General features: G+C 55.0%; 1 long non-coding RNA gene across 1 annotated transcript; it reads left to right on the top strand.

Annotated features, from left to right (window-relative positions):
* The first annotated feature begins 14,074 nt into the window (after positions 1–14,074).
* On the top strand, positions 14,075–15,646 carry LOC138916430 (uncharacterized). Its single transcript, XR_011423695.1, has 2 exons — positions 14,075–14,272; positions 15,332–15,646. It is a non-coding gene; the product is annotated as an uncharacterized lncRNA (long non-coding RNA).
* The last annotated feature ends 12,324 nt before the right edge of the window (positions 15,647–27,970 follow it).

Below are 27,970 nucleotides of genomic sequence, written 5' to 3' on the forward strand. Positions count from 1 at the left end.
TACCTGGGGTCTGAAAACAGTGGGGGCCACCTCGATCTGGGTCAGGCACCCCTCGAGCTACAGTGAGGGCAGCTCCTCCCTTCCCGCTGGGCTTTGTGTCTTCCCATCTGCTTCACCCCCAGAGCAGGAACACAGAACCAACATGTCACATCGCTCAGGGCTGAGTAGCAGGGTGACAGTAATAATAACAAAGAACAGCTGAGACCTAGTGTGGACTAAGTTCCAACAGGCTCCACTCTAAGTGCTGGACAGGTGTAATTCACTTTGTCTTCACAACAGCCCTGGGAGGTATAGTATCGTCATCCCCGTTTCATGGACGAGATGGCTTAGGCCCAGAGGGGTTAAGTAACTGGCCCAAAGTCACACAGCTGGTGAGCAATACAGCTGGGCTCCAGTCCAAGCATCCTTACTCCGGAAGCTTCTCTTTCAACTATCGCATTCTGCTTGTCACTGTCCCTGCCCAGGGCCTCTCTGCCGGAGTGTGGGACCCACTGCTGCCCTCCTCATTGCCTCTGGGAATCATCTTCTGGAAAGACACTTCTCCTCGTGCCTGTTGCCCGATCAAGACCCTTCCGTGGCGCCCCACTGCTCACTAAACAGGCTTCTATCCTGGCATTCAAACCCCATCCCTTCTGAGCGGCCTTCTGGCCTCCCTCCACTCCCCACGCTCGTCCCACACACTGTCGAGACTCGGCTCGCATCTCGCTCTTCTTGTCCGCTTTCTGGACGTTCCCCCTATGGTTTTGTGTGGGCTGTGCCCTCTTCCTGGAATGCTCATTCCCATAGGTGGCTCAGTGCCATGTGGCCTGAGTGCCTGAGCTGACCCGGGGCATACAAGCCTCTACAGAGGCGGGAGGAGGCAGTGGCGGGAGGCAGATCCGAGGCCAGGGGCTTTGGGAGCAGGTGTGTGACTTCAGGGCAAGTCACCATCTCTGCGAGCCTCAGTTTCTGCAAAGTGGGAATATTCATCCCGGCTCCTCGCGAGGTTTAGTGATGATGGGTGTGAAGGTCCTGGCACACAGTAGGTCCAGAACCATGTGACAGGTGTAAGGAGACCCCTCCTTCATTTGTGAAGTCCATTGAAGACCCTCTGGTGTTGGCATTGCAGGGAAAGCCGTGGCCTGAGACCCTTGTCCCAGACAGCCACTACCCTCAGGGCCTCTCTGCTCTGGTCCCACCACTAACAACAGGGCCGGGAAGAAGGCCCTGTAAGGCGGCAGCCCCAGTGACCCGTCCCGGCGGAGGGCCCTCCGCCCACCTCTGGAGCCCAGCACCAGCCATCCCGCTCTCCGCGAGCAGGTGGGCGGCACCCTCCCTCCTCCACATAGCTGCCGCCTCAGAGAGTCAGAATCCAGGGAGACCGTCTCCTGGCAGCCGAGCTCCCGCCGCCTGCCCCGTACGGGTGTCTGTGATGCTGCCACGCCCGGGGGCCGCAGGCGCTCTGGCATCAGGGCTGACTAGACCCTGGGAGAGTGGCAGGGGGTCCGGCCAGGGAGGCTGGAGACGTGGCCAGGTCCAGGTGCCTGCTTGCCAGGAGACGGGTGCCAGCACGGCACAGGCCCCAGGGAGTTTGGGCAGGCCAGACGGCCATCCCGGCTGAGGGAAAGTACCTGGCACAGGTCCACAGCGGGCGCTAGTGGGTGGGGAGAACCTTTCCTTGGTGGGATGCTGAACATTTTGGGTACCAGCAGGGCCAGAATCCCTGGCAGAAGGGGTGGGCATTTGACAAGGCTGTTGGGAGGATATAGAATGTTCCATCCTTCTTCACTTGAGAGGCAGTGGTGACTTCAGCCCCAGGACCCTCCTGTGCCGGTTCACACCCACCCACTCCTCCCCCTTGGCACACCGGCTCTGTGCCAGCCTCGGCTGGACGGGGGCAGGACGTAATAATAGGTAATAATTTACATTTATATTTTGAACGGGCAATGCATTCACGTGATTCAAAATTCAAAATTCAAAAAGGACATATTACAAAGAGGTCCCTCCACCCCCCTGCCCCCGGCCACCCAGCAGAGAGCAGCATTGTCGTCAGTTGTCGTGCGTCTTCCAGAGATGTTCTGTGTATAAACCATCACCTTCATACGTGTTCTCATTTGTTATCCTTTTAAAATGCGTACACATTCTGCTCTGTACCTGGCTTTCTTCCCTTAAAACGATATCTCGGCTATTGTCGTATGTCAGTTGAAAAACAGTTCCTCATTCTTATTTTATGGCTGAGTATTGGTGCCTTCTACGGAGGGACCACAAATTATTTAACTGATCCCCTCTTGTTGCACATTTAGTTTGTTTCCAGTCTTTGGCAGTCACATTAAGCATGGCCGTAAATAACCTCGCCCGTATGCCGTTTCAAAGGCGTGCTAGCAAACCTGCAGAGAGATCCCCACCAGCCGAGTGGCTGGGTCGGACGTGTCTACGTGCAGCCACAAAGGGATGGAGAGGGTCCACCTGCCCCCGCCAAGGTGGCACATGCTCCATTCCCATGAACCATGCATTTGCATATTCTCCCGTAGTTTTGCCAGCCCAGTGTTGTTTTTTGTGGTTGTTGTTTTTAAAGATTAGCACCTAAGCTAACCACTGTTGCCAATCTTCTTTTTTTTTTTCTGCTTTTTCTCCCCAAACCCGCCCCTCCCCGCCCCCCGGTACATAGTTGTATATTTTAGTTTGAGTCCTTCTAGCTGTGGCATGTGGGACGCCCCCTCAGCATGGCCTGACGAGCGGTGCTGTGTCTGTGCCCAGGATCCGAACTGGGAAACCCTGGGCCGTTGAAGCAGAGTGCGTGAACTTAACCACTCGGCCATGGGCCCGGCCCCCACCAGCACAGTGTTTTACCAAACTCTGTGAGCTTTGCCAGTCTGATATGTGAATAATGGTATGTCAGCATGGTTAGAAATTTTAAAACAGCAATTATATTGGTGGCTGTTTACTGAGCAGGAAGGCATGGTGCCAAGCACGTTACACGTGACATCAGGCTCATTTCTCACAAAGAATCGCTGGAAGCAGACAGCAGTTGTGCCATTTTATACAGGAGAAGCCCAGAGAGGTTAGGTTACTTCCTTACGGTCCCACAGCCTTGAAGAGGCAGAGTGGAGGTTTGAACCCAGATTGTCTGCCTGGAGTCCATGCTCCTCCCTCATTTCTGGCTGCCAGTGATGGGCTGCTGAAGATTCCCCAGGCATGGGGACCATCCCCTCCTTGCCCTCTGCAACCCTACCCGGGCTCTGGGCCCACCCAGGGACATTGCGCCCCAGGAGTGGGTGATGGATGGAGACTTGCTCCCCTCCAGCCCTGCCTGAGGGTGGGGGGGTCCCTGAGAAGGACTCCCACAGTTCCAGCTCTGCCCTCTCAGGGCGGAGGCTCGGCGGGAGGTGGGCTCCGCCGGTCTTAAGTGCCAGGCAGGCTGGCGTCCCGGAGGGCAGAGCCCACACCAGCTCCCCACCCGGCACTCACAGGGGTTCAGTTCCCATGAGCAACTTCCGCAGGCTGCTCCCCTTGGCCTCTCCCCCTCCAGAGCCCTCCCCAGGCGACCCCCAGCGGCCCACCCACATTTAGTGCTGGGTCCCTCAGGCCTGACCCCCGTGTCCATGCCCTCAGATCTCTCTGGCACAACCAACAACCAACTGGTGAGAGTTTCTAGGTTCTCCTGTTGTGTCCAGAGGTCTGGGAGGAGGGTCCCGAGCCCAGAGTCAGGAGTCCACCTCACTGTGTGGCCCTGGGCTGGTCCCTCTGCCTCCTCTGGCCCTCGCCTCACCCACGGCCTGCAAAAACTGTCAGGTGCCTCCTCCATCTGCCAGCTCTTCCGGGGCTTGCCTCTGTCCCAAGGCGGCTGAGACTCCAGCTGCCAGAAGGGGCTGTTCCCCCTTGTCCCACCCACCAAGCGGCACTTGGAGACTGCGGAGCCCTTCCCGACTAGGCCTTTTTGCCTGCTCCCCTCCCCCCAGGCCTCAAATGGCCCAACAACAATGCCGAACTCTGATCCCGGCCTGTCCAGCACGGGCGGGGCAGAAAGTTCTGTCAACAGCGGCAGAAACTCCTTAACGGAATGTCAATAGGATTAAAGGCTCTGATGGCCCAGGAGCGGAGTGTGACGTGATGTGACATGATGGACAGTGGGGGAGGGCTCCCTGGGGCAAGGGCATGTGTGTGAGAGACAGAGAGAGAGAGAAAGAGCGAGTGAGAATGAGCAAGTTTGCAAATGAAGGTTGAGCACTGAGAAGCTTTCTGAGGAGGCTGTAGACGGGGTCCCCAGGGACTCAGAATGGCAGCTTTGTCACTCAGGCAAAGATGAGCTGTACCAAGCACCCACAGGGTGTTAAGCACCACCCTGGAGTTGCCGGTGGAAGGTGGGAGCTGGGAGGCAAAGAGAAAAGGAGATCGACTCAACCCTTTGGGTTCCAGACACACGGGGAATTGGGCAGGGGCCAACTTAGAAAGATCCCAGACCGAGGCCCTTGGGTCACTGCCAAGTCTGAGGCCCAGAGAGGTTAGGTGAAGGTCTCAAGGTCACTCAGCAAGCCAGGCACAGATCTGGTCCAGAGCCAGGACTTCTGGCCCAGTGCTCACTGTACAGACCATGTACTGCATAGCTAAATGGGACACACACACACACACAGACTCACGGTGCAAGGTGTGGAGGACACCTTTCTAGGTCTGCTAGGCTAAGCAATTTGAGCGAAGGCGGCCAGGAACGGTGGAGGCTGCGTAAAGATTAGAGTCATGCTCCCTGTGTGTATGAGATGATGGGTGTGTGGGTTGAGTCCTAGCTCCACCATTCTGTGGCTGTGTGATCTGGTCAGCGGCCTTTGTTCTTTGAACCTCAGTTTCCTCTCCTGGGACAGCAGGATGTTAGGAGGTTTTAAAGGAAAGCCCCCGGCCCTTGGCAGAGCTCCAAGATTCTGCCTTCCCTTCCTCTCACCCCGGACACGTGGGAAGACCAGGCAAGTCTCATTGATTGGAATCGGCCCTGGAAAGAATCTGAGTGAAGCCGGCTAGAAAAGAGGATGGTTGGTGCTCAGTTGTTCTTCCCGTGTCTGGCCCCTGGGATCTTTCAGCCAGGAAGCCAGGAGAGCTGATGGTGGAAGTACCAGGCCAACAGCCTGGGTCCAGCAGGATGGGCCCCACGCAGCCAGCCAGCCCCGCCCCCCATGTACCCCCCAGGGCCTGCCTTGGGGAGACGCCCGCAGCAGTGGGGAGTCCCAGAGCCACTCAGTTCCTGTCAGGGTCCAGACATCTGCTGTGCCCATGCTGCCCAGGCTGCTGGCTGGCATACAGGCAGGCAGGCAGGCTGGCCAGCGGGCACTCAGGAGTGTAAATTCCACATTTGCATCACGGATGCTCCCGGCGCCAAGGGCCGCTGACCTTTACAGCTGCTGCCTCGGTCCTTCTTCCCCTTCCAGGCCTCCAGGCGCAGCCAGGCTGGCCACTGGCTTCTGGAGCCTTGTAGAGCAGCAGGAGGGGCGGTGGGCTGGGGGGTGGCCAGGGGCCGCTGGGCGGGAGGCCCGGGAGGTGGGCCCTACAGAGACCAGCATGCCCTCCCCTCTTCAAACAGGCAGGGGGAGCCCACTGTCTCCTGACTCACCGTCAGCTGCCCCCCCCCCCCCACAAGCCAGGATCCCCTCCGTCCCTCTCTGTGAGTCATTGCCTGACGCACAGGCAGCCTGGGCCCCCGGATTAGCAATGTCACCGAGATATCAGTCACCCCCGGCTGCCTGTGACGTCTCCCCGGGGATTGCCCCGTCTGTGCTGAGTGGCAGCGATGCTGAGCATGCTGTCAGCTTTTCTGGGCCCAGCAGTCAGGCGTGCCCCCCTGAGGGGCGGAACCCCTCCCCTGCCCACCACTACCCGCTCCCAGCCCCGGGGGACTCTTGTCACGGGTGGTTTGGTCAACCAGCTGGCTGGGCAAATTCCCCAAGATGCCTCTAAATTAAAATCCATCTGCAGGCCTCCAGGAGAGCAGGCTCTGCTCTGGGCCTCAGGAACCCAGAGATGGGGACACTGAGTTCTGCCCCCGGGGACCCACAATTGGAAGATCCCATTTATTCATTTTTATTGTCCATCCCCAGATAGCTCCTGGGTCAGCTGCTAGGGATGCTTTGATGCGTGTTATGGGTTGAACTGTGTCCCCCCCAGAGGGAGGATATGCTCAGGTCCTAACCCCCAGTGCCTCAGAATATGACCTTGTTTGGAAGTAGGGTCATCACAGATGTAATCAGGTTAAGATGAGCTCATTCCAAAGTAGGGTGACCTTTAGTCCGATATGAGTGGTGTCCTTATAAGAAGGGGGAGGACGGCCATGTGAAGACGCAGACACGAGCAGAGAGCGCCATGTGACAGAGGCGATGACTCGTCTCCAAGCCCAGGAACACCACGGACCGCCAGCAACCACGAGAACCTGGGGAGATGCAAAGCAAGATTCTCCCCGACAATTTTCAGTGGCAGCAGGGCCCTGCTGACACCTGGATTTCAGACTTTCAGCCTCCAGAACTGCGAGATGATACATTTTCGTGGTTGTAAGCCACCCAATTTGTGGTACTTTGTTACAGCAGCCCTGAGAAATGAACACAAGGAGGGACGCGTCCTAGGCGCTGGAGCTTACAGTGTAGCAAGGGGAAACAGGACTCGTGAAGCAAGTAACAAACAGACACATCCTCACAAGCCAGGGCACTCGGGTCATTGCGGCTGAGCTGTCTGAGATTCATGCCCTGCCCAGCACTGTCACAGACTGGAGGTAACTCATTTCGTCCCCACGCCAAAACTATGAACCAGGCGCTCTTAAGATGTCCGTTTTACAGATGGGGAAGCTGAGGCATAGAAAGGTTGATGAATTGCCCGAGGTCTCACGGCTGGTATGGGGCAGGGAAAGGATCCACTTGGTTCTGGATCCCACCCACTTAACCACAGCAGATGGGAAAATAAAGGATACACGGCTGGGCAGGGGAACCATTTAGAAAGAGAACTAAGGATCCTTTTAAACACAACTGGGACTATGTGCCCTCCCCTTGCTCAGACCTTCAAGAGCTCCCGTTTTCAAAGTCCAGATTCCACTAGCTGCTCCTCACTCAGCTGTCCAACAGCAGGAAGCCGGAACACGTGGAGGCTGAGAGCACGGACTCGACTCAGAAGGGAGGCAGCTGTGAGCTCGAATCCCTCTGGTTCTGCCACTTACCAGCCGTGTGACATCTGAGCCTCAGCCCCTTCGCCTGTAAAAGGGGAGCGGGAAGGGGACCCCAAGGTTGCTGGAGGGGTTCATGAAATAGAGTGAGAAGCACCCCCTCACAGCACACGCTGCGTAAGTGGTCCTCATCCTGTGCCTCTGGCTGCCCCTCACTGGAAGCTGCAGCAAACCTGACCCTGACGCGCTGCAGTCCCCATGCCTCTGCTCGTGCTGTCCCCTCTGCCCGGGATGGCTTTCCCTCCCTTCTTTGCATCCTCTAACTTGAAGCTCCCCTGCCCTGTCCCCGCTTCCCCATCTGGGGAAGGTGTCCCCCAGCAAGGACATCTCTCGGGGAGCCTGGAGACTCATCAACAAGAGAAGTCCCACGTGTTAGCTCTCTCTATCCCTGGGGCAGGCATCTAGGCCCCATCTTGCCTCAGTTTACCCATCCTGACAGTGCTGTGGCACCTGGCATCCTTGCTCTGCCCCTGGTCCCAGCGTCCTCCCTCACTTGTCCATCTGCCTACCAGCTGGCCCCTCATCACCCCATTCTCCACCGGCTGCCCTGCCTCCCCCTGTCTGCCAAGTGTCCTCCTCAGCAGGGGGTGGAGAGGAGGGCCCGCCCCTCTCCTCAGCTGACAGGCAGATTATATGGCTGTCTTGCCCAGAAAAGAGTGGGTGACAAGGGTAATTAGCTGCCTGCCATTTAGCCACCCCGGGGAGCTGGCTCTGCCCTTGGGGTTTGGTGACAGTGGGAAGGCCTCCTTTATGTCCCACTATAGCCAATGTCTCCCCCGCTTCTGAAGGATTCTGGGTGCTGGAGCCCTGGTGGCCCCCAGCTCCTGAGTCCGCTCCTTTAGGGGGCTTGTCAATCAAGAAATCATATCATGTTGTGGGGGGAGTAGAAGGCCTGGGTTCCAGTCCTCCCCTGCTTTGCTGTGTGACCTTGGGTGAGTCACTTCCTCTCTCTAAACCCTGGTGCTCTAATATGCAAATAGGAGAGGGTGAGCTCCAAGCCCCCTCCATTATGTGACTGTGGCAAACACTGCTGATCCCACCCAATACTCATCCCCCCTTGCTAACCACAGTCCAGTTTTGGGAGGGTTGCCTTGTCCCTCATTCCCATGGATAGATCAGGGCTAGTCTGGGCTAATCACACTCCCCAATCTCCCAGCTTCCTGTGAGTCTACAGCTGACCAATGAGGCATAAACAGAAGTTGACTGTGTGGAGTTTCAGGAGAGTTTTTGCTTTTTTTAATAAGGGGAAGACTGGACTGGTAGGGTTGTTTTCGACTCCAAGCTCCCTTTTTCTTGCCTGGAACCTAGACACGATGTCTGGAGGTATGGCAGCCATTATGGCACCATGAAGTTGAAAGTCACCATCTAAAGATGATGGAAGACTTCATGAGGCCAGCACAACAGCCCTGGGCAGCTTACCTCTAGATTCCTTGTTATCTGAGAAGAGGAAGCCCCGAAATGTTTAAGCCACAGCTTTGACTTGTGACTGAATGAGTTCCTCACAGATGCAGATCAGAATCTGTCTGAGGATGTCTTCGTTGCTCTAGGCCACTTTAGGACATCTGGAACCCATTCTTGGTGGCATTACTGTGTTATATCCCTGTTGAGTGACTGACCAACTGATTGACTCTCTGAGTGAATAGTAAGGATCAAGCTTTTACAAGTTCCTGATAATAATAATAATAATTGTTGTATCATTATCATTACTATAACCCCATGTATTGATGACTTGCTGTACCCTCTCTATGAAGCATTATCGCATTGAATCCTTATAGCAACGCTATGAACACAAGTAGAACCCTAACTGTTCCCATTTTAAAGATAAGGAAAACTGAGGCTCAGACTGGGTCCCACAGCTGGTAGGTGGTGAGCCTGGAGTTTGACCCGAGTGTGTGGGCTCCAGCACACACCTTCTGTTCCCCTCACCTCCCACCCTCAGCTCAGGGGAACCAGCTTGATGACTTTGTCTTTTGGCCAAAGAACAGATAGGGAGGGAGAGGGGCCTGGTGGGACAGGGTGGCCGTGGGGCTCCCTGAATCTCAGCTGTCGTGTACAACCGTGCCGAGCGTGCGGAGCTGAGGGCCGGGGTGAGGGCTGGAAGGCAGGGGAGGCTGAAAGAGGGGCCCTGGGAGGTGGGAGTCACAGGGCTTACGGTGGACCAGGCAACGAGGAGTCTGTCCCCAGAGCCTCTGGCCTGGGCCATCCAGATCATGAGGGGACCACAAGGTGCCACCCACGGGACCCAGCTGCTCCCCAGGCTCTTCTAGGAGGATCCCACTTGTTCCTCAGAGATGCCACCGCAGAGGATATGGAATGGAGGAGCCCCTCTCCTGCCGCCTTACACGGTGGTGGCCTCTTGCTCCGTCAGCTTGGCCGAGGGCCTGTTCTGGGGGGAGCTGAGAGCAAGGCAGGAGGTGCCTGCCCTCCACGAGCTTGTACTGGAGGTCCACGCAGAGAGCAGAGGGAGCCCCCAGGAGGAACCTATCCCGGAGGAGCAGAGCCGGGGCCAAAGGAAGAGAGAGGGAAAGAGTGTTCCAGGGTGTGGGCCCCGCATGGGCAGAGGCCTGGCTGGCTCAGCAGGGAGGATGGTTCAGAACAGCAGAGCCTGAGGGTCAGAGCGGGGAGAGGGGCCTGGAGGCACACGAGGGCCGGTCCCTGGGACTTGTTACCTGGAGGTGTGGGGGTGTGGAGGGGTGGGCAACGGCCACGCAGACTCAGAATGTCCAAGCCGGGAGGGAACAGGCATCGGGCCAGCCTTCAGAGCATCTCTGAGCTCTCTCCAGGCCAATGTTCTGAGTCACTGAGGCCATAACTCAGAAAAACTATGCAAAGTGGGTGCCAGCTTCGTGGAAACAGTGGTGAGAATGGGTGCCTCAGAGAAGGCCTACAATTTCTCTCAGTCCCACCCTCAGACGAGAGGTCGAGGGTCCGTTGTCTTGCGTTTTTTTTTTTTTTTCTCATGTACCAACTCTTGATTCTAGTGGTTCTTGTGAATTAATGCGATATCCACAACGTGATGCCCGTGGCGGCCGATGGACATTTATCTTGCACTGTTTGAACAACTCCTATCACTCTTAAATTTCTACCTATAAATTCAGATGTAACGGGCATGGAGTGTGGTACTGATCTTTCTCGTTACCAGCTAGATGGGCATTGAACAGTCGAATCGCTAATCGTGTTATTCTTTCAAAAATGTTTAATAACATTTAATAAAAATTTCAAAAAAATAATAAAAATTCAGATTTGATTTAAAATGTTATAGTAGTTATAATTTGTATTCTGTTTTTTAATTTCAAGGAATAATTTTGAATCTTTTAGAAATATACTTTTTTGAAATTTTTTTTTATTTTTTGTGAGGATGATTGGCCCTCCTAACATCTGTTGCCAATCTTCCTCTATTTCATGTGGGACACCACCACAGCATGGCTTGACAAGCAGGGCTAGATCTGCGCCCGGGATCCTAACCAGCGAACCCTGGGCCACTGAATCAGAAAGCATGAACTCAACCACTGCGCCACTGGACCGGCCCCTGAAAAATCTTTTCAAAATTTTACTTTTACTATAGTTTATCTTTTTGATGAAAACTATATTTTATTTCTCAAGCCTTTTTAGATCACTCACTCCCATTACTAGAACACAAATTTGTAATTTTGGTGAAACGAATGCATGAGCATTTTTATGGAATAAAACTATAATAATTTACAAATTATGTATGTCTTTATTTGATTGCTTGTCCAAACACAGTCAGTCTATCAACAGAATACCCAAACACGCCAGCTTTCAAGCATATCAGAACCATAGCTTTATACATACTTTTCCATTTTGCTGCTATGGAGGTATATTTCTCAAGGTAAGAGAAGGGAACATATTTAACAGCTCGTTTGCTCGATTTTTAAATATTTAGGCACGTGATATGTAGGTCTCCATTTGTGCTCTTGCAAGTATTAGAGAGAGTTTTCTTTTTAATAATGGCTTTATTGATACATAATTCACGTACCATAAAGTTCACCCCTGTAAAGTGTACAACTCAGTGTTTTTCAGTATATTTATAAAGTTGTACGTCTGCCACCACTGTCTAAATCCAGAACATTTACGTCACCCTCCAAAGGAACTCTGCACCCATTCGCAGTCACTTCTCATCCTCCCCTGCCCCCCGGGCCCTGGAAATCACTAATCTCCTTTCTGTTTCTATGAATTTGCCCATTCTGGATATTTCAGGTAAATGGAATCGTGCAATATTTGTCCTTTTGTGTCTGGCTCTTTCGCTTAGCCTAATGTCTTCAAGGATCATCCATGTTGTAGAATGTGTCAAAACTTCGTCCCTTTTTAAGGTTGAGTAATATTCCATCGTATGGATGTACCATATTTTGTTTATCCATTCATCAGCTAATAGGCATTTTTATTTGCACTTTTTGGCTCTTACGAATAGTGCTGCTATGAACATTCACGTACAATTTTTTCGTGGACATATGTTTTCAATTCTCTTGGGTATATACCTAAGAGTGGAATTGCTGGGCCATATGGTAACTCCACGTTTAACTTTTGGAGGAAACTGCCAAACTGTTTTTCAAAGCCGCGGCACCGTTTTACATCCCCCACCAGCAACGCACAAGCGTTCCGATTTCTTCGCCTCCTTGCCAGCACTTGTTACTGTCTGTCTTTTGATTCCAGCCATCCTAGTGGGTGTGAAGTGGGATCTCGTAGTGGTTTTGATTTGCATTTCCCTGATGACTAATGATGTCGAGCATCTTTGATGTGCTTATCGGCTATTTGCATATCTTCTTTGGCGAGGTGCCTATTCAAATCCTTTGCCTGCTTTTTAATTGAGTGATTCAGGTCTGGTTTGAATAGTTACAGGGATGCAGCCAACAATCATTACGGCCTCTACCCAGAAGCGTCGTGCTGGCTTCTACACCAGCCAGTGCACTTTGTAGGGGGCTGACCTGCCGTTTAGTCTTCGAAGGGCAGCTCCTAGCACCCAGAATGCCTTCTCTTCTCATCTCTTCAGCAAAGCCTTCTTGGTGATCCTTCTTGGGTCACAGAGAGATGCTGACCACGTTGCAGTGGACCACGGCCAGCTGTGGCTCTGGAGCCAGCCTGCCTGTCCCAAACCTCAGCTGTGCAAACCCGACCGGCTGACTGCTCAGTCTCCTCCCCTGGGAGACGGAATGGGTGATGCCCTCCTTCCTCACAGAGTCGTTGGAAGGACTTGCTGAGGACACACAGGTAAATCCTGTTGCATACTGTGCATCATCGACACTTGGTGGACTTCCCCCTGCGAGGAGCACTTCCAGTGACAAGGGGGTCGCTACTTCCAGGGCGGGACTTCCCATTTATGGGTGATGCTATTTGGAGGAAGCCCTTGGGATGTTTGGCTAAAAATCGCCTCCCTGTGACCCACCCCCGGCAGGGCCCCAGGGTGACAGGGCAGTACCCGGGCCCAGGCAGCCCTGCTCCTCGAGCCATTGGGTCATCGGGTTCCCCCACCTCCTCCGGCCCCACTGTCCATCCTCTCCTCCCCCTCTGTGTCACCCACGCTTCCTCTCTCCTTCAGGAGTGGCGTGTGACTTCTCAGGGGATGTGAGAGGCAGCTGGAAAGTGACACAACACCCTAATTACCCTTGTGCCTTCTATAACCCAGCACCTAAATTTAGCCAGCAGATCCTGGGCACTGGGGACCCAGCTCCTCCCCCGAAGCCCCCCTCCCTCAGCAGAGGCAGGAAAATGAACCCACGATGGGGTTTCTCAGCCCAGCACCTGCTCCTCACTGCCCTTGGGTGGGTCAGGGATGTTGCAGAGAGGCCGGGTGGGGGCACCAGGCTCCAGTAGGGACCCCTCCTGCTGCAGCCGGCAGCTGGGGCTTCGAGCCGTGACGGAGCAAGTTGACCGCAAGGCTGGGATTTGAACCCAGGCCTGCAGACACCGAGCTCTCAGCAGAGGGGCCTCACCTCTTCCAAGTCCTTCTCAAGGCCCATTTCCTCCAGGAAGCCTTGCTGGCTGGCTCCAGTGCAGGTCCCTCCCGGTTCCCCAGAGGCAGAGTGTGTCTGCCGCAGACCACGACCCCCTCCCAGGCTCCAGGACAATTCTGCGAGGGGTGGGCTTGCTTCTTGCTTCTGTGATGGAGGTTGAAGGATGGAGTTGCTGTGAATGACAAGTCACTGGTATTTGGGATAAATAGACAAAGGGGGAACCAGCAGGCAGGGATAGAAAAGTGAGCTGGGGTGGAAGTGTGGACCTGGTGGGAGAGGGAATCAGCCAAGGGCAGGTGCGCCTGGCCTATTCTGCACCCCAGAGAGGGGTGACAGTGGCTTCATCCTGGAGTGGGGAGGGGGGATGTCTTGGTCAGGGATGGGGGTTCCAGGGCCAGTCAAGCCTGGGATGGATACCTCCATTTCTGGGTCTCAGGGCCTCAGTTCCTCATCTGCAGAGTGGAACAGGAAATGCTGGCCTCCTAGTGGTGGAGAGAGAATTAAGGGAGACCACCAAGTGGGAGCCAGCGTGCCCGGCCCTGGGACCTCATGGTCAGGACCTCCAGCTCGGTGGGAAAGCTGGATGGAGCCTGAGTCCCTCTCTTTCACCTAAGCAGCCACTCGGATGTGGCTCGTCTGCATGGGGTGCTTCCCCTGGTAGCTCTGCCACCCACACACACAAACACACACACACACACCCCACTTCTTGGCCAAGTGGAGCTCCTGGGCACCATCCCTCAGGGAACCAGTTTGGGGCAGCCTGAGGCAACCCCCTCTCTGCTGCCCTGACCCCTGTTCTCCCCACACCGTCAACTCCTGGCTGTCGTCAGGGCCCTCCCGGCACCTATCATCTCGCTGAAACCTCCTAGGGAGGCGCTTTCATCATCCCATGTCACAAGTAAGGAAACTAGGGCACATGTTCCAGAAGGAACGTTCCGGAAGGGCAGAGCTTGGCTTCAGACCCAGGCCGTCTGGCCCCAGAGTCTATGCTGGAAGCCACGACACTCCTCTGCGTGCCTGAACAGGATGAGACCTTCTCCCCCGGATGGGCTGGCGTAATCAGGCAGCTTCACAACGTGGGAGTTGACACCTCAAGGTGTGCGCTCGCGAGCTTTCTGAGGAGGTGCCTCAGAAGGTAAATTCTTCGCCGGAAGTTCCCCTTCCAGAGGGGCTCGTTGAGTTTGAGCTTCTCTCTTGTAATACCTCCCCACTAAAAAGAAGAAGAAACAACTAGCAGCTAATATTCTTCCAGCCTGTTTCACGCTCCACACACCGTCCTAAAACCTGACCTGTGTTAGCCCGTTCAATCCTCGTCACGGCCCTAGAGGAAGGGGTGGTGAGTTTCTTCGTGGTCCAGATGAGGAAACGGAGGCTCAGAGAGGTTAAATCATTGGGTGAGTCCCAGCGCTGGGAGTGGAGCCGGCAGCAAACCCGCACAGTCTGGCTGCAACCATTCGTTCATCCCGCTCCCTTTGACCTCAGCCTCCTGCCTCCTTCTGCCATACCTGGCGCAAATCCCCTCCCCCATCGCCTCCACCCTTTGATGGGAAGCTGCATCGCCCATCACCAGGAGAGACCTTCCCCCAGGAGCTGGGAGAATGAGGAATGGCCAAGGCACCGCACCCCAGCACAGGATGGGGGCGGGCTTGGCCCTGGTGGCAGCCCTGGGTAGTCCTGGCAAACGTCCCTGCTGGCCGCCCCAGCCCGCCCTCTGCAGGTGTGGCCCCGGGCGACCGGCTCTGGGAGCCCCATAAGCTGCTAGGGAAGGTAAACAGAAGACTCAGGTGGGATGACCTGAGCTGTGTAGGGAGGAGGGATGTTTTCCCAGCTGCCTCCCTTTCTCCATCCGCCCTGGATCCAGTAAGTGGCATGACCGTGCAGAGCGGAGCCCGGCCCTAATGACTGCTCCTTCCGTTCCGCCAGGAGAAGGTCTTTGCGTAAAGGGCTCCATTAAATCCTTAGCCGAGGGCTGCATTCTCCTCTGTTTCCATCTCAGCCGGGGGGAGGGGGCATTTGTCCAGTCCGCCCTGAGAGAGTTGGACACTTCATTAAACGGTAACTTGTTATTATTGTTACTATATCATGGCAGAGGTAAGACCACACCATTCTGGGTATTGGGAAAGAGATGAAAAAGACCCACCCAGGAATGCCAAGGGCGTTAACTAAACTTTCTCCGATGTATTTACTCCTCAAGCACCAGTGGCTCAAGTCTCTGGTACCTCTGTGAGCTCATGGATCTCTGGCTGGGAGATGGGGACCTGAGTCACAGCATCCGGAAGGCCAGGCGTGTCTGGATGGGGGGCCTGGCGCAGGGAACCAAGCCATCTCCGGATCTTGCATATTATCTGCAACAAAGACACCACATTTCCGAGCATCCTATTGAAACCACAGGGAAGGAAGATTCTGGAAAGGGTCCAGCGAGTGAGGGCTGATACCTGGAATATAATTGTAATGTGCCTGTTGTTACTGCTTCGGAGGTGTAAATACCCCTGGGGTTTTCTTTGTTTTATTTCGCTTGTGGATTTTTTTCAGGGGTAGAACAATTGGGTATAAGAGCTCTTGAGGTCCACTTTTTTTTTTTTTAAAACATATATATTTTTCCCTTCTTATTCTCCCCAAAGCCCCCCAGTACATTGTTGTATATTCTAGCTGTGAGCGCCTCTGGTTGTGCTACGCGGGATGCCACCCCAGCATGGCCTGACCAGCAGTGCCATGTCTGTGCCCAGGATTGGAACCAGCAGAGCCCCGGGCCACTGAAGAGGAGCGTGCAAACTGAACCACTCGGCCACAGGGCCAGCCCCGAGGTCCACTTCTGACCTGTGTGTTGTTTAGGATTATATTCAGCTGATGAAGCTAGGAAAACCCAAAGAAAGAGTGAGTCGAACAACGTAGTTTATTTTTCTCCCAAGTAAACAACGTTTGGGAGTATCTAGTCCAGTACCGATGTGGCAGCTCCATGAACATCAGAACCCAGATCACTTCCTTCTTGTTGCTCAGTCATCCTTTACAAGTTGCATCTGCCTTATGATCCAAAATGGCTACTCCAGCTCCCGCAGTCACATGCATACTCCAGCCAGAAGAAAGGAAGAAGAGGCAAAAAGGGTGCAATCGCCTGCCTTTGGATGATGCCTCTTCTTACACCCCAGTGGCAGAACTTATTCACGTGGCCATAGCTAGCTGCAAGGGAGGCTGGGAAATGTAGTCTTTCTTTCAAGTGGTTGTATGCCCAGCTAAAAGTCAAGGGTTCTTTGGCAAAGAAGACAGAGAGGACAGATATTGGGGAATAGTTAGCAGTCTCTGGCACACCTTAATGTTCTTACATTCTACTGGGGAAGGATGGCCATGTCCTTCCTGGCCCTGTGCCCCAGGTGGCCTGGGATCACTCTTGACTGGTTGTGAGTTACCCTTAACTCCCCATCACAAAACCAGAAGTACTCTGAGAGCAAGCCTGGGACCCCCAGAACAAAGCCCTTACCCTGGCATTCAAGGCCCTTGGCCACTGGGTTTCATCCACTGCCACAGCCCCATGCAGCCTTCGCCCAGCCACTCTGGGCCACCACCTGCTCCATTTCTCGCCTCACCCCATTGTTCCCTCTGCCTGATGCCCCCTCCTGGGCCTCCTCTGCCGAGGAGACTCCTATTCAACCTCCAAGACTCACCACAGACATGTCGCCTCATCAGTGCAGCCCCACTGGGCCCCTCTGGGGAGACTCAGAATCCGTCTCTCCTGCCCTCCCTTGGGCTTCCGGAGCCTTCCATCATCCCTCTATTTATAGCCTGTTCAAGTCAGGTGCCCCTGGACACGTTGCTGGGAAGGAGGGGAGGGCCCCAGGCTGGGAGAGCAGGTTCTGTGACCTGCCTAGGGAAGGGCTGGGATTTTCCAGGTTGACTCCTCTGGTCCAATGTCCCCCTTCTTCATCTGTGCACCGGAGAGATGGAGCCCCCACACCTGGAGCAGCCTCATCCCATGCACGTGGGTGGTCGCTCGTCTCCCCGGCTTTGCCATGGGCCCTGGAGCCCGGGCTGTGCTCATCTCCAAACCCCAACCCTGGCCCTGACCCTGCCTCCGTCACTCAGTCACTGCGTGCTGACCTGAGTAACAAACGGGGGTCCAGTGGGATGTCCCTGTGCTGGGGAGGGGCCTGGGAGGCTCAGGCCTACTCTGGGGAGGGGCCTGAACGGGCAAGAGGGCAGGAGCTGGCTGTAACTCTGGGGAGACACGAGGCTCTCTCCTCAGACACTCAATTTCCCTCGTGCCTTCCTGGCAGGTGCAGGCCACGCATCATGGCAATGGGGAACATCCACCATCCAGAACACGGAGCAGGGAGAGAAGGGCCCTGTAGCCCCAGTGTCACTGTCACCTCCCTTCACCCAGCCGAGCCCCTCTGGGGTTCCACAACACCTCCCGGTCAGTGCCACCCCAACTCCCGCTGGATCCTTGGCCTCCAAGCATTTCTCAACCCCCCTCCCCAAATCACAGCCTTCCCACCCTCCTCCCCGCAAAGGCCCTCCCCACCCCCATTCCTCCAAAATGCTGACAAATCTGAATGCTACCCCAAAATGACCTGGGGGTCCTGATCCGACTCACGTCCCCTCTGCCTCCACGCCCCCACTTACACATCCACTTACAGATAAAAAGGTGACACCCATGCCAAGGACATCCACTGGCTGCCAGCTGAATGCCTCTCCCTGCCCCTTCACCAGCCCCCACGCCCGGCCCTGAGCACTTGGACCGAGCCCTCGACCCTCTGTGGAAGCCTCAGTCCTCTTGTCACCCCCCGAGGCTCGCAGTCCCAGCTGATCAGGACCTTCCTGCCCGCGGTGGACCACATGACAGGCTGCGTCCAGTGCACCTGAGCTGAGCCTCACCTGAACCGGCACTGGACTCCAGCATTTAGAATCAAACAGACCTGGCTGTGTGACCTCCAACAAGTTACTAACTCTCTCTGAGCCTCTAATATTTGTAGCTGACTCCAGTCAGGCAGAGGGGGCTCCCAAGGGATCTGAGGAAGGGACCAAGGGGCCCCCACATCCTTGTGGGTTTGAGACATCTCTCTTCCCTCCCTCACCTTTAGAAGGTGAGGGCTGGAGGCTCCTCCATAGAAGTGGGTTAGGAGGGGGAGGGAGGACCAGTGTGGCCCTCCGACCTTGCCCCAGGAGCTGGCACGCTCCCCACCTAGCTCAGAGACCACCCAGGGGCCTCCATACTGCCTGAGGACGAAGGTGCTGGCGCCAAAGAGGAGAAGTGGTCTAGGTCGCCTCCTAGTGGACACCCAGGGAATGTCTACCCTGGCAGAGGACAATTATGGGGGCTTCTAGTCCAGCCACTTCATGTACAGCTCTCAGCTTGGAGCTGGGGTCCAGGACTGACCCACACCTTCCAGCTGTGGCACACGTCACCTGTCCTCAGGGAACCTCAGTTTCCTCATCCCCAAACAGAGATGCTGATAACACCACCTCCCAGGACCACAGCGAGCCTTCAACCCGGTGGCCAGGCGACCCCAACTTGCACACAGTAATGTTTTCAAGGTCCCGAGAGGCAGGAGCTTGCTGAAAGGCCACAGTGAGCTGGCGGCCGAGCCGGTGTGAGGAGCCAGGGGCTCAGCCTCCTGGTCCAGTGCTCCTCCCACTCCTGGGTGCCGTTCCACGTGACCTCGGACACTCCGGGCCTGTTCATTCCTCCAGGTGGCTCTGGGCGTGTTCCGATTTTTTAGGTCTATTAACACTCTTGTCCCAGGAACAAGCTTAGGACCGCATCCAATTAACCTTCCTGCCAACGATTACGGGATGCGATTTCTCTTCCAGAGCGCTCGCTGGGTTATCTCTGTTCCCATCTCCTTCGCAAAAGACAGAAGCCTTGTGTGAGCACTCAGGTGGCTCTGATGTCCCCAGATGGGGCCACGTGATGCTGACCCTGAGCACATGGCCCTCGGGTCCTCCACCAGGAAGCCAGGCCCTGCCCCCACGGCGAGGAACTGCGTGGGGTCGGGGGGACAGAGGAAAGAGGCTCCCCCAGTGGAGAAGGGGGATGTGAAAGGGGAGCCCCCACCCCAGCCCCAGGGACTCATTTATTTGATCTCTAATGGAGCGTAAGGAGCCCTTCCTGATGCGTGCTGGGTAACAGCGTCTCCCTAATTCCTCTGTGGTGGTGGTGGGGGTGACCCTGCGGGCATGGAACAGACTGGAAGGACCCACAGCAGGCTCTCTTTTTTTACTTGGGCTGTGTGTTTATCTGGGGGCAGGTGGCACCTCCCAGCTCCCTCGTGCCCGGTCCCTCTCACAGTGACCCCCAGAATCCCCTTGTACACCCTCGGGGGGGCCTCCGGGGCTTCGCTGAGAATCTGAGGGGGCCACTCATAAACGCATACCTGCTGTGGCACACCCAGCTTTTAAGAAGCACCCACAAATCCACAGACACACAGACAGGCCAAGGAGGAGACTATGTGGCCACACGACCCTGAAGAGACTCACACAGACACACACACACAGGCCAAAGGAAAGGAGCGGGGTTCAAGGGGCAGTCAGGCCCCAGGGAAGGGGCTGAGAGCTAGGGGTTGGGAAGCCCTGGGGCTCCCGAGCTGAAGGAGCTGTGCCCTCTCCCAGCCAGATCTCCCTGCTGAGGCCCCCATGGCAAGTGTGCAGGGCATCGCTCAGGCCTGAAGCTGCTAACTCGAGCCTAGGCCTGGAGGCCATGCTGGGCATCCAATGGCTCCAGGAGACCAGGGTGGAGCCAGCCCTGGAGGCCCCCCACGTCCCCCCACCTCCCCACCCCAGCGGAATGGGCCTTTTAATTTCTCCCTGCTTTCACTGTCCCCCATCTCCTCTCCTCAGGGCCATCCCCTCCTTGCCTTGCCTACCTGCCCCTCAGCCTGGAACCCCCTCCCACTGCCCCCCACCTTGCCCATACCCCACCACCTCCCCGAAGCAGAATTCATCTCTGCCTCCTGGTGCTTGGGGCCCTTGCACAGACCTCTGCCCTTGCTCCCGAAGCTTCCTGCCATCAGGCTCTGGGAAGGCACTAACTCCCTGACCGTGCTGAGGAGGCCGTGCCTTTTTCTCTTTTGTACCAAGGGCCACGGGAGGCCATGGAACACTTTTAATGGAGCCCTGTGAGGATTGGATTGTGGTTTAGAAAGGTCACCGGGGCAGCTGTGTGCTGGAGGGAGACAAGGAGGAGGGCATGGGACGCCTGTAACCATCAGAACGGACAGCCAAGGTCGGGGATGTGGGAGACATCCGGGGTATAGCTTCCCCCAACTGGTGGTCCGCACGCCTGGCTGTGCACTGGATCCCCTGAGGGAGATTTGAAAAAATAGGTTTCCAGGCTTTACCCTGGAAACACCTAAACAGGATCTCACATGTCAGGGCCAGAACCTGTAATTTTTTTTTTGAGGAAGATTAGCCCTGAGTTAACATCTGCTGCCAGTCCTCCTCTTTTTGCTGAGGAAGACTGGCCCTGAGCTAACATCTGTGCCCGTCTTCCTCTACTTTATACGTGGGATGCCTACCACAGCGTGGCTTGCCAAGTGGTGCCATGTCCGCACCCGGGATCCGAACCTGCGAGCCCCGGGCCGCTGAAGAGGAATGTGCGCACTTAACCGCTGCACCACCGGGCCAGCTCCTGTAATTATTTCTTATTGTGGTAGAAACACGTAACATAAAATCCACCAACTCAACTATCTTTAAGTGTACAGTTCAGCAGTGTTAAGTAAATTCACACTGTTGGGAAACAGAATTCCAGAACTCTTTTCATCTTGCAAATCTGAAACTCTGTACCCATTAACGGCTCCCTTCCCCCGCTCTCCCCCGCCCCTGGTAACCACCATTCTGCTTTCCGTTTCTGTGAATTGGACTCCTTTGGATACCTCAGGTAACTGGAATCATTCAGCCTTTGTCTTTCTGTGACTCGGAATCTGTATTTTTTAGAATCCCCAGTGGTTCTGACGCAGCAGGTATGCAGCCCCGGGTCTGGAAACCCCTGTTCGTGTTACTCAAGCTGAAAGGGGTCCTCTCCCTATCTCTTTGCTCTTAGGAGCGAAATCAGATCCTAGTGACCTTTGACCTTGAGAGGATGTTCCCTTTGACCTCTGGGGAGAACTGTTTCCCAGACAGGCCCTCGGAGTCTACTAAAGTCAGACCGGGTAATAACTCAACACCCCAGGTCAGGATTAATTTTCACGACCTACATTTATATAACGTTTTCCATCCTGGCCAGTCAAGCCTGGTCCCCAACCAGCATCGTCGACAACCCCGCGAGCTGATGAGCAATGTGGACTCTCAGGGCCCACCGGGCTGTGGAATCAGAATCAGCATTTGAGCAAGCCCCTTGGGGGTTCGCGGGCACAGTGAAGTGTGGGGAGCGCAGTTTCAGGGTTTATAGAGTGAAGTCTGCTGGGGGATACGGGAGGGAGGCTTGACCCCGGACCCCCCCAGGAGAGGGCGCTGAGAGTCTGGGGAGGTAGCCCAGGCTGAAGTGGGCTTCCTTTTGTCTTTCCTATACGGCTGCCATGGTCACCTTTGAATAAGTCTGTCGCCAACACCTGTCAAAGGCTGTCTGCACTGGGGCCGCCCCTGGTGGCTTAGTCCCTGGCCCTCGGTCACCTGCCTGGTCGTCAGCTCTCCCAGCCTCAGCCACAGATTCCCGGGGCTTCAGCCTCTGCGTGGGAAACCCGTCGTCTCCTCCGCAGCCTGGCTGTGGGAGGATGGCCCTGCCCTTGGCCTCCTCGTCACACAACCGGCCTGACACGGAACGCTTCCAGCAGGGCATCAGCTCCTGTGACATGCCAGCAATCCTTCTGGTCCTCACAATGACCCTGAGAGGTCAGACACCTCACTGAGTACTTGGCAAGCACCAGGAAAAGGCTCAATCCTTCCAGAACCCCATGAGGATGCCACAAGGGCTATCCCCATTTGGCAGATGAGGAAACCGAGGCTCAGAAAGGTGAGGTGACTCGTGCAAGGTCCCATAACTCATAAGCACGGGAGTTGGGATTTGAATTTGAGTCAGTCTGTCGCCATGAGTTCTTAACTGGGATGCCTCTGCTCTTGCTGTCTTTTTACAGCAGAGGGCGCGGAAACTTGGTTTTGTAACCTGTTCAAGGTCACACGGCTGCTAAGTGCTGGACCTGGGACTTGAACGCAGGACTGTGTACCCCCGACCCTGAATTCTTCCCTGGTGGGCCTGCTTTCTCTACCCCATCCTACAGACGTGGGAGCTGAGACCCAGAAGCTGAGCAAGTCGGCCTGAGTGGGTGAGAGTCCCCAGGTGCTGGCCCGTCCACCCCACTCCCAGCTACCTGTGCCCACCCCTGGCGTCCCCCTTCCACCCCCGCCTGGGCTGTCATCTCAGTGATAACTGGCATCGATGGACCAAGGTCCCTGGAGCCACAGCTGCTGCCCAGGACACACAAGGAGCTCAGCACTGCAGGGAAAAATGGAAACTGACACTTCCTGGCCCCAAGGCTCCATGCCTGAGTGGGGGAGCAGATCACGCACCTGGGCACGGGAGGTGGCGGGGCACAGCAGCTGTCGGCGGATCAGGAGGCGGCAGGAATGAAAGCTGACAGCTCTCCCACCTAGGCACCGCTGGGCACCCCCACAGCCGGGACGGAGGCAGGGGCAGGGCTGCAGAGCTCCTGAGATGGCCCCTGCTAAGCCAGGCGGGAAGGGATGGGGCTTTTCACCGGCTCCCCAGACACTGCAGGATGAATAGGGGCTCCAAGCATGGATTCAAATAGCAGCCCGATCCCTCACTAGCTCTGCAATTGCAAGAAAGTTGCTTAACCTCTCCGGTTAACCTCACTTCCTCATCAATAAAATGTGGGCGGTAACAGCATCTCTGGTATTGCAGAGACCCAGAGGAGTGTGAGCATATATGAAGTAGCACCCCATAAACATCAGCATCTGGGGCGACCGAGTCTAAGAAAGGCAGTTGACACCTGGCTGCTGGGAGGGACAGAGGAATTATATTTTATTTTACTTTCTGAGGAAGATTAGCCCTGAGCTAACATCTACAGCCAATCCTCCTCTTTTTTGCTGAGGAAGACTGGCCCTGAGCTAACATCCGTGCCCATCTTCCTCTACTTTATATGTGGGACGCCTGCCACAGCACGGTGTGCCAAGCAGTGCCATGTCCGCACCCGGGATCCGAACTGGCAAACTCCGAACCGCTGAAGCGGAACGTGTGGACTTAACCACTGCGCCACCGGGCCGGCCCCTACAGAGGAATTATAAGTAGGAAAAGCAAGGAGGGCCTGGTATATAGCAAGCTCTAGATCAGTCATAGGTATTATTATTAGGAGCGGGGCCGGCTACATCATTTGTAAAGCCCAGTGCAAAATGAAAATGTGGGGCCCTTGTTCAAAAATTATTAAGAGGGGCCCGGCCCCATGGCCGAGTGGCTCCGTTTGTGAGTTCCGCTTCGGCGGCCCAGGGAAGTTTCCACTGGTTTGGATCCTGGGCGCAGACATGGCACCGCTTGTCAGGCCATGCTGAGGCGGCGTCCCACATAACAGAACTAGAAGGACCTTCAACTAGAATATACAACTATGTCCTGGGGGGCCTTGGGGAGAAGAAGAAAAACAAAGAGTAAGGTTGGCAACAGATGTTAGCTCAAGGCTACTCTTAAAAAAAAAAAAACATTAAGCATGTCAAGACGGTGACAGCAGAACGTTAAACTAAGCCTGGGGCCCTGTGTGATGGCACAAGCTGACCCCGATCAGGAGACGAGACACCAGCGTCCTTGTAGAGGCTCAGCTGTCCGTCCTTGGGAAGGTCGCCCATCTGCTTAATGTGGAGCTGGGTGGCGGCTTCCCCACTCTGCCTCCCCTGGTCTCCAGATTCTTCAGAGACCCCTCATTAGCTCAGCCCCAGATTCATTTGTCCTGCGTGAGAGAAGCCTTGGGTCTGCCCTGAGCTTTGATCCCTTCAGGACAGGCCCAGAAGCCTTGAGTGTCAGGGCAGATGGCCCTTTGGGATCTTCCCCATGCCCACCCCAAGACAGGAGGGCCCTGCCCAAGGACACACAGGAGGACCCAGCGGCGGCGCAGGACAAAGACCTGGACTCTGACTCCCAGCCTGGAGCGGCGTCTCGGGGAACCAGCTCACACACAACAGGGGATCCCGGGCTCCGTGTCGGAGAAGGGTGTGCCAGGGAAGGACATCGGCCGTGGGTCGGCCTGGGCTGTCCCTGGAGGTGGGGTTGCTGCTCTCTTGGCTTCTCTGTGTTTTCTTCAATGGCACAAATTGCTTCTGTAATAACAGGAGAAAACCATAAAAGAATCTTCCTGTAAGGAAAAGCACAGCGTTCACATAGGAACCAAGGAGACAAGCCCTTGATGTAAATTCAGAGAGAAGAAAATAAAGAGAACAGAGATAAGCAGCTGCCTGTGGCCGAGTGGTCAAGTTCATGTGCTCTACTTTGGTGGCCCGGGGTTCACCAGTTCGGATCCTGGGCATGGACCTACACACCACTCATCAAGCCACGCTGTGGCAGCATCCGACACGGAAGAACTAGAAGGACTTACAACTAGAATATACAACTAGGTACTGGGGCTTTGGGGAGAAAAAAAAAAAGAGGAAGATGGGCAACAGATGTTCGCTCAGGGCCAATCTTCCTCAACAACAAAAAAAGCATACTTAAAAAAAAAGCAGAGATGGTTAGATTAGAACAATTGATTTTCTGGTAATAACGCCTCACCCCCTCGATGAGAACCCTGGATTGAGGGACTAAGGGGATAAAATCCGGGTTGGGCTCTGAGATTCCGGAGGGAGGCCAGTGTGTGTGTGTGTGTGTGTGTATGTGTGTGTATCAGAGCGTGTCAGTGTGAGCACATAGTGTGACTGTGTGGGGGTGACTGTGTGTGAGGTGTAGGGACAGTGGTCCCTCCAGAAGACAAGCCTGAGGCGCCCCAGGGGTGATGAAGAGGCAGATGGGACCACAAAGAACACAGGCTTCGGAGCCGGGCAGGTCCTGCTGGAACCCCAGCCCCCTCAGTGATCTGTCCCTTAGCTCACAGAAGCTGCAGTTTCCGCATTAATAAAACGGGGAAAACGCCTGCTTCACAGGGTCGTACGTGTGGGTATTAAAGAAAATGAGCGGGCTCGAAGAGTTAGCACAGAGTAGGTGTTCAACCACTCCGAAAGCCCCAGCATCAACCCCTACCCCTGGCACTGGACAGTTTCGGAAGCTGGTCCTCACCGGGGTCTGTGACCTGACTCCAGGGGACAGCGGGGGAGGGGGGGCAGTGGCTTCTGGAGGCTAGGTCATTGCATCCCACGCGGGTCACCATCTAGCCGGCGCCCAGGGGCGCGGACGCCTCCCCCGCCCACCAAGGCGGCCGCTGCGCGCGGAGCCCTGGGTGGGACCTTGGAGGAGCCATTGGGCGGAGCGTGGAGACCCCTAGTGGCCTCCTGGGGGACTGCGCCGCTCCGTGTGCAACCGGCCACGAGGAGAGGGTCTGTTCTCAGTCCCAGGGCTTCCCTCCGAGGCCCTGCAAACATTTTTTCGAGCCCCTACTAAGTGCCAGCGCTTGTGCTAGGTGCTGTGGAGGTAGAGAGAAGGTGATTCCCACCCCAGAGAAGCCCGCCACCACAAGAGTTGCAGAGGCTGGGCTGCCCCATTCCTAGCCCCCCCCCCACACACCCCCACAAAGAGGAGAATTCAGGATCAGTCAGGGGACCGACAGCAAGACACCCCATCCTCTGTGCCTCGCTCCAAATCCGCTTCGTGGGAGTGGTGCCCCACGGAGCACTTGGAACGAGCAAGGGCTTAAAAATTGTTATGATTATTAACGGTATCAAAGAGCTGGTGCATTGGGTCAGGGGTCACGCTCCCTTGCTCCTCTACAAATGCATTGGAAAATTCTAGAAACTTGCTTAAAACAAAGTGTCATGATGCGCCAGATACTGGGAGAAGTCCTTTGCATATGGCGTCTCGGCTGATCCCCAAGGGACGAGACTCCTGGCCCGGGGATGAGGAAGCTGGTGCACAGGGAGGTTTAGGTGGTCAGGTAATGTTGGAATTTGAACCCAGGTCTGCCCAGCTCCAGAGCCCATACTCTTGTGCAGGAGGCAATATATCCGTCTTGTGAGACAGCCCACGACTTACCAAGCAAATTGACTCTCCTCTCTGGGTGTCAGAGCCCTTCTCTGGCCAGCCAGATGTTTTGCTTGTTTTCGTGGTTGTTTTTTAAGACCATATGGGTGCTGGTTCCCAGCCCTGACTGCGAGTTGGATTCACTAGCTTTCCTTGGTCTGGGTGCATCCTGGGTGTTGGGATGTTTGAAGCTCCCCAGGTGATTCTAAGGTGCATCCAGGGTTGAGAAGGACGTCGTAGGCCATGGTACATAGTTTATTCTGCTAAGTATTAAGCCTGTGGAGGCTCCCTTCCCCGCCCCCTCCCCCCCCCCGCCCCGGTGGCACCCAGGTCTTCTCAATTGCCTTTTGTTATTTATTTGTTAGATAAAATTCTTCCCTTTAAAGTGTACAGTTCAGGGGATTCCAGTATATTCATGAGTTTGTGCACCTGTCCCTACTATCAGCTTGCACAGCATTTCCATCACCCCCAAAAGAAACCTTGCACCCATCAGCAGTCACTCCCCATGACCCCTGCCTCGAGCCCCTGGCAGTCGCTAATCTACTTTCTGTCTCTATGGATTTGCCTATTCTGGACATTTCACGTGAATGGAGTCATACAATACATGGGCTTTTGCGTCCAGCTTCTTTCATTTAGCAAAGTATTTTGGAGGTTCATCCATGTTGTAGCGTGTGCCAGTACTTCTTTCCTTTTTATCACCAAATAATATTCCATTATATGGCTGTACCACATTTTTGAAACCCATTCCTCAGTTGACAGATGGCCTTAAGGCTCTGACATTCCCTTGGCCAAGAGAGGTGACTTGACTTACCCAGGCAATGAGACCAAGAGAGGCATAAGGATGACTGGACACGCCTCTCAAGCCTGCACAGGGGAAAGCCTAGAGGAGAAGGGGTGTGAAAATCAGGAAGAGCTCCAAGGGTGGACAGTGGGATGGACCCTGAGCCCCAGTGGGAGGTGGGCCATGCCTGTCTTCCCACTGCCTTCAGTGAAGATAACCAGGGACCTGGGTATAGCTATATCTGTAACTGAACTCAATGGGTTCGTCTCTTGGTGAGTGTGGAGGCGAAAAACACAACCAAGGCATAGGTAGGTGAAGAAAAGGTTTATTGCTTGCATGAGCAATGGAGAATGCAGGGGATAACTCCCACAGGCGGGGTTTCTCCCAGCTGGGTGCTGGTGGAGACTTTCTATACAGGAGAGCAAGGATACTAGGTTTATTTGTAACAACTGTGTAACAACTATATCATTCAGGGCACATGCATAGCCCAGTAAACTTGCTACTGTATAGATTGCATGATCTGAAAGTGGCTGCTCGGACCCTCACGGAGGAGGAGAATTTAAGATGCTAATGAGTTTAAGGTAACTTTAGGCCGCTTGGAGCTGGAACATTTTGCAGGGGTCTTGCTGCAAGCATGTGAGTTTCTCTGCAAGATAGCAACATCAGTTTCTGCAAAACAGAACACATAGTTTCTCCCTGTCTGGAAAACATTTGGCAGACCTGTTAGTTCTTGATCAGATCTTCCATAACCCTTTCTTTGTTTGCCTGGTTCCCTGGTCACGTGTCCACGAAGCTGTACCATTGCAGCATAGCTGAACAGCGAAAAGCAGGAAAAAGTTGAGTGTTCAACAGGAAGGAATTTGTTCAATAAACTCTGCCACATCCATCCAGGGGAATACCGTGCAGCCAAAAATGATGCAGTAACCACTAACTTTTATTATCCTCACAGTGCCAAG

The sequence above is a fragment of the Equus caballus genome, chromosome 12 (genome assembly GCF_041296265.1).
Source record: "Equus caballus isolate H_3958 breed thoroughbred chromosome 12, TB-T2T, whole genome shotgun sequence".
NCBI lineage: Eukaryota > Metazoa > Chordata > Mammalia > Perissodactyla > Equidae > Equus > Equus caballus.